Source organism: Hibiscus syriacus, unplaced genomic scaffold (genome assembly GCF_006381635.1).
Source record: "Hibiscus syriacus cultivar Baekdansim isolate YM2019G1 unplaced genomic scaffold, ASM638163v2 tig00008013_pilon, whole genome shotgun sequence".
Classification (NCBI taxonomy): domain Eukaryota; kingdom Viridiplantae; phylum Streptophyta; class Magnoliopsida; order Malvales; family Malvaceae; genus Hibiscus; species Hibiscus syriacus.
In genome coordinates this window covers 2,061,657-2,067,939 of record NW_024062150.1, presented here as the reverse complement: position 1 = coordinate 2,067,939, position 6,283 = coordinate 2,061,657, and the positions used below count along the sequence as shown (strand labels likewise).

Below are 6,283 nucleotides of genomic sequence, written 5' to 3'. Positions count from 1 at the left end.
TTTTTTATTTAGCCTATTAGAACAAGTTAAAATTTATTTTGGGATCTATGATATTTTTTACAGTGTTATTGGAACTCGTCATGTTGAGATGACGAATTCCAATAAAAAAATATTTTTTTATTCGAACTCGTCACGTCGAGATGATGAGTTCGAATAAAATATAATTTTTTATTAAAATCTATCACGTTGAGGTAAAATGTTAGAATAAAAAAATATTTTTTTATTAAAACTCATCACCCTGGCGTAACAAGTTCTATGTCCCTGTAGAAAAAACCATAGATCCCAAAATAAATTTTGACTTACCCTAATGGACTAAATAAAAAAATTCATATACCTTACTAGGCTAATTTTACCCAAGCAAGCTGTAACTTGCTTGTCTGCCCAATAAAAAAAATCGCAAGAACATTAAAATAAAGGGTAAACTACTTATTTAGCCACTCACTTACTTCTTATGGTTTTATTTTAGTCATTTAATTATTTTTGTTTAAAATCATGTCTAATGTTATGTTTTGGTTCGATTTTGATAACCCATCGTTAAAAAATTAACGGTAATGCTAAGTTGTCACCATAATGTATTGTAATATTATCATTGAAAAAATATAAAATCTACCACATTAATAGTTCTATTTATTTTTTAACGATAGATGAACAAAACATAATAAAAATGTAACGTTAGATGTATTTTTTTTAAAAAAATAGTTAAATAACTAAAACAAAGCCATAATAATAATATGTGAATGACTAAATATGTAGTTTATCCTGAAAATTATCATAGGCAAAGATCACTCTTCTCTTTTCCTATAAAGTGATATTCCAATTCAAAAGAGAAGTTAATAAGTATAATTAAATATAGAAAATGAAAAAAATAAAATCAAAATAAACTAAAATTAATAGCTCTAATTCAAGATTTAGCTATGTATTTGTTTTAATAACAAAAACTAGGGCTATCCTTGCCTATAAATAAAGTGAAATCTTGAAATGACATTTGCATAAAATCATTTTCTTCCTTTGTTTTTCAAGAAATGAAGGCTTCTCGTTGCTTTTCAATGTCCCTATTTCTTTTAATTGTTCTAATCTCATTTCCATGGCCAAATTCAGCAAATTCACATGTGAATGATTTTCTGGATTGCCTTCATTCATTTCATCCCAAAGACACAGTTTCAATCTCCAAGGTGATTTACACCCACAATAATGCTTCTTATTCGTCTGTGTTGAACTCTACCATTCAAAACCTCAGGTTCTCAACTCCAACAACCCCAAAACCTCTGGTCATTGTAGCACCATTGACAACTTCTCATATTCAAGCAACAATCCATTGTTCTAGAATCCATGGCTTCCAGATTCGAATCCGAAGCGGCGGCCATGATTTCGAAGGCCTTTCGTATGTCTCCAAGTCCCATTTATTATTCTCGACATGTTTAATTTGCGATCAGTTGACATCGATGTGGAAAAAAAGGTTGCATGGGTTCAGTCCGGTGCGATTCAAGGTGAATTTTACTATGAACTTGCTAAAATGAGTAGAACCCTCGCCTTTCCTGCTGGTATTTGTCACACAGTGGGGATTGGTGGGTACTTAAGTGGAGGAGGATACGGTTCATTGCTTCGGAAATATGGAATTGCAGACGATAACGTAATCGATGCTGTGATAATCGATGTTAAGGGAAGGATTCTCAACAGAAAATCGATGGGAGAAGATCTGTTTTGGGCGATTCGAGGCGGTGGAGGTGGAAGCTTTGGAGTCGTACTTTCATGGAAACTAATGCTCGTTTCGGTTCCGGAAACAGTGACGGTTTACAACATCAGAAAAACACTGGAACAAAACTTGACCGAACTTGTTCATCAATGGCAATACGTAGCCCCCAAGCTTCCCGGTGATGTATTCTCAGTTGTTTCAATGAGAAAGGTGAACCAAAACGGCAAACAAACTATTCTAGCTTCCTTCAGTTCTTCTTTTCTCGGAAAACCTAATGAACTGATTCCATTGATGAAAGCTCGATTCCCAGAACTGGGGTTGAAGAAGGAAGACTGCATTGAAATGAGTTGGGTAGAATCACTTCTTTTTATCGGGCAAATCCGAAACGAATCCATTGAAGTTCTGCTGAACAGGAGTTATAAATCACCTCTCATTGGTCCATCATCCAAAACGAAACTAGATTATGCCAAAAACCCTATTCCAGAGTCTGGTTTAAAAAAGATTTGGTCAAAGCTTTTGGAAGAAGATGCAGAAACAGCAGTGATGGCTTTCGTTGCTTATGGAGGGAAAATGGATGAAGTTCCAGAATCTTCAACGCCATTTCCACATAGAAAAGGGAACTTATTCCATATTGCTTACACAGTGGGATGGAATGGAGAAGAGAACGTGAAATCACAAAGGTACATGAACTGGATCAGAAATTTTTACAGTTTCATGGGGGAATTTGCTTCGAAATCTCCACGTGAAGCATACGTTGGTTACAGAGATAATGACATTGGAACCAACGACCAAGACACAAGTTATGGTACAGCAAGTGTTTGGGGTCGCAAATATTTTAAGAATAATTTTGATAAATTAGTCCATGTGAAGATGATGATTGACCCAGAAAATTTCTTCAAGCACGAACAAAGCATCCCTCCAAGTTTTGCCCGAATCTAAGAAAAGTGTGTGGCCCTTCTAAGACAAATCTATAAAAGAGGATTTGGGTGCTTTTAGAGGCTTGTTTTTCAATTTGTATTTGTACTTTTCTAAAAAAAAAATCAACTTACTAATAAAAGTTCCTTTATGACTTAGAATATGCATAACATTGATTTATATGAATATAAAAATAATTTAAGGTGTTACTTTAACAAAGAATTTATAGTTGTTTGAGTTGGATATTAATCTATTGACTAGAATATAATAAAAGCTGATATCATGATCGTTTGAGTTATATTTTGTGGATCGGCTCTCAATTTACATTATGTAGTCGAACTACTGCTCGAAACATTACATCGTCGAGCTAGTACTTGAAAGCAATGACGACGCCAATAGATATCATTAAAATATAATTTTATCATATCAGTCAGCAAGTTAACGTCCAGTTGAGACGACCATAATTTTTTAATAGAAAATGATGAGTTTGTAATATATAAATAATTGAGTAATCATTTTGTAACTTTTAATAGTCGGAGACTCAATAAACAATTCTCTATAATCGAAAACCTATATTTTTCTACTTATTTAATATAACGGTTTTATTTTGTATATGTATTATTGTATTATAAATATGTTCATAGTAAATGTCAAATTATTGGTGTTTTTCCTGAAAAATCACCGATGATCGGTATATTTATCGATCTAACACCGGTCAGATTATATTTTCCGATCTAACACCCGTAGCAGTAAAGTGCGCTCTCTGCCCGCGCTATATGCTGATTTGGCACCACGTGGGGTATAGCGCACCTCATGTACTGCGCTATACGCTGACATGGCTTACACGTAGGTATAGCGTAACCCTGATCCGCGCTATACGCCACGTAAGGGTATAGCGCTGCCCCTGCTCAGCGCTATATCTGGGTATGAATTATATTTAGCGCGGACTCTGGTCCGCGCTATACCTTTATCTGAATAATTACATATAGCGCGGTGCAAGTACCGCGCCTTATATGGTTATAAATACCCTTCGCTCCCCGTTAAGTTTCTCACATCTCCTCACATCTCTCTCCTCTAACTTATAAATTAATACAACAATTCGTCAACGAGTAATAATTCTGGTAATTTTCTCATATTTGATTTAGAAGTTCGTGCGATTTTTCGTTATAAATTTTGTTATAATTTTTTTATTATACTTATTGTTTATTATGATTATTTGAAAAAATATTATACTAATTATTTTCAATTAATTTTTGTGTTTGTAAAATTGAAAAGCATGAGCATACGTCAAAATAGTTTTACGGTACAGGTAATAATATAAAATTATATTATTTAAATTATTTACGTTGATGTGTAAAAAAATTATTGTGTTATATTTTCATTCATATATAATTTATTTAATCAGGTTTGCTTCAGTTATTTTTTTTTTGTAGATATAATATTGCCGCACTTTTAAACTTAAAGAATGGCGCGACTTTCAGCTATTGTTTATTATGATGGTGAAATTCGAGAAGATGAAACCGGCGTTGTTTTCGTATCAAATGAGTGTGTTAAAATATTATTCAAGAGAAACATAACTCTTGAGGAGCTGATAACGAAGATTTCGAGAAGATTCATGTTGGAAGTAGTAGAAGAATGTCGGCGTTGCAGTACATATTTCCAACATCATTGTTGTCATTAACTTATACAACGTTTGAACTTTCGAACAATGATGATGTTCAAATGATGGTTGAAGCTCAAAGTAATTATTCAGACGCCGCTATTGAGATGTATGCACATTTTGTTCAAGTGCGTGATGTTCGGGGTCAATCTTTAAGCTCCCACTATGGGCTGACTGAACAAGTTGACAGCCCAACTACAGTAATGTGTAATGATTTTAATGCCATAATGGGGAGACATTCATCTGCAACTCCTTACGATATGTACCGAGGTGGGTCCACAAATCTGTATGGCAATACTGTGTCCAGTTCAAGGGGAAGGCATTCATCTGCAAATTTCTTTGACCATATGGAGATGTCATCGACGCAACCATCTGTGCAGTTTACATTTGACACGATGGCTTCAAGCTCCAGGGGGAGGCATTCGACTGCGAGCTTTTTCGATATCAATGTCGATATGCCTTGCAGTTCAAGGGGAAGGTGTACAAGTAGTAGGTTCTTCGACCTAAATGTGGAGAACATGGAGGAACAATCATCTCCACCAGAAGAACCGCTTCGTGAGCCTGGTGCGGATGGTGCTGAGACTGGACTATTCATTCACCCAGAATTACCGCAATTCAACTCCGATGATGATGAAGTTCCAGGAAATGTGGCACAAACTGACCCTCCTGCACACATGTATGAAGCTGATTATGGTGCAATGTACGAGCCAGAATTTGCGGATATACCTCATCTCAGTGACTATGGATATTACTCATCAATAAATAATGGTGAGTTATATTTAGGCATGGAGTTTTCAAGCAAAGAATAAGCGGTGATGGCTATAAAAATTATAATATCCGTAATTCTGTTCAGTCCAGAGTCAATCGATCGACGACCGAAAAATATGTATGCTATTGTGCCCGACGCGAAAACGGATGCAATTGGATGGTTCGCGTATCGAAAATGAAGAGGAAAAACAACATATGGGAACTAACAGTATAGAACGGTCCTCACACATGTTGTGCTGGAGGGGTCAACTAAGATCATCCTAACTTGGACTCTGAAATGATATGCCAAGCCATTCATGCCCATGGTAAAAACAAGCTCTCATATAGCTGTTGCAGTGTTGATTTCAGCTATACAATCGTAGTATGGGTACACTGTCTCCTATAAAAAAGCTTGGTTGGCAAAATAAAATGTCATTGTCAAACTTCATGGCGAATGGGATGCATCTTACAACGAACTTCTAGGTTGGTTTAGGCTGGTGCGAACGTTGAATCCTAGGATAATTGTGGACTTCGAAACCTCCTATGCATACCATAATGATCGAGTTCTTCACGATCGAAGCCAATTCTACCGGGTTTTTTTGGAGTTACCCATAGTGCGTTAATGCTTCCAAATACTGCAAGCTTGTGGTCCAGATCGACGGGACTTTCTTGTATGGAAAATACAAGCAAGTTTTATTATTGAAAGTTGTCCAAGATGGCAATCGCAACATTCTTCCAGTTGCTTTTGCTCTTGTCGAAGGAGAATATACAAATTCTTGGGCTTTTTTCCTCTGAAATTTACGTGCACATGTTATCACGAGGGAAAACATCTGTGTCATTTCAGATCGTGAGCTAGGATCAAAGCAGCAATAGAGTCTTTGGGTCCAATGTGGCAACCACCCTTTGTCCAACATAGGTATTGTCTCCGACACATTGCTGCAAACTATCACGGAAGGTACAAGAAGAATGATGAACGCCAATTAATTGTGCACATGGGTAAGTGAAACTGATGTAGTTTGTTTTCTTTCAGTCGTTTTAATTTTGCAAAGAAATCAAGTTAGTAAGTTATACATTTTTTGATCAGGTTACGAACTACTTCCTCGAACGTTTGAATCAATGCTTCAAGATTTGCAGGCGAAGAACGAGGAAGGATACGATTACATCAGCCTCATCGATAAAGAAATATGGACAACGCATATAATGGTGGATATCGATATGGACACATGACGACCAACTTGGCAGAGGCAATCAATTCAACTTTAAAGGGT

General features: G+C 36.0%; 1 pseudogene; it reads left to right on the top strand.

Moving 5' to 3' along the window:
- Positions 1 to 1,014: 1,014 nt before the first annotated feature.
- LOC120201783 lies at positions 1,015 to 2,664 on the top strand (annotated as a pseudogene).
- The last annotated feature ends 3,619 nt before the right edge of the window (positions 2,665 to 6,283 follow it).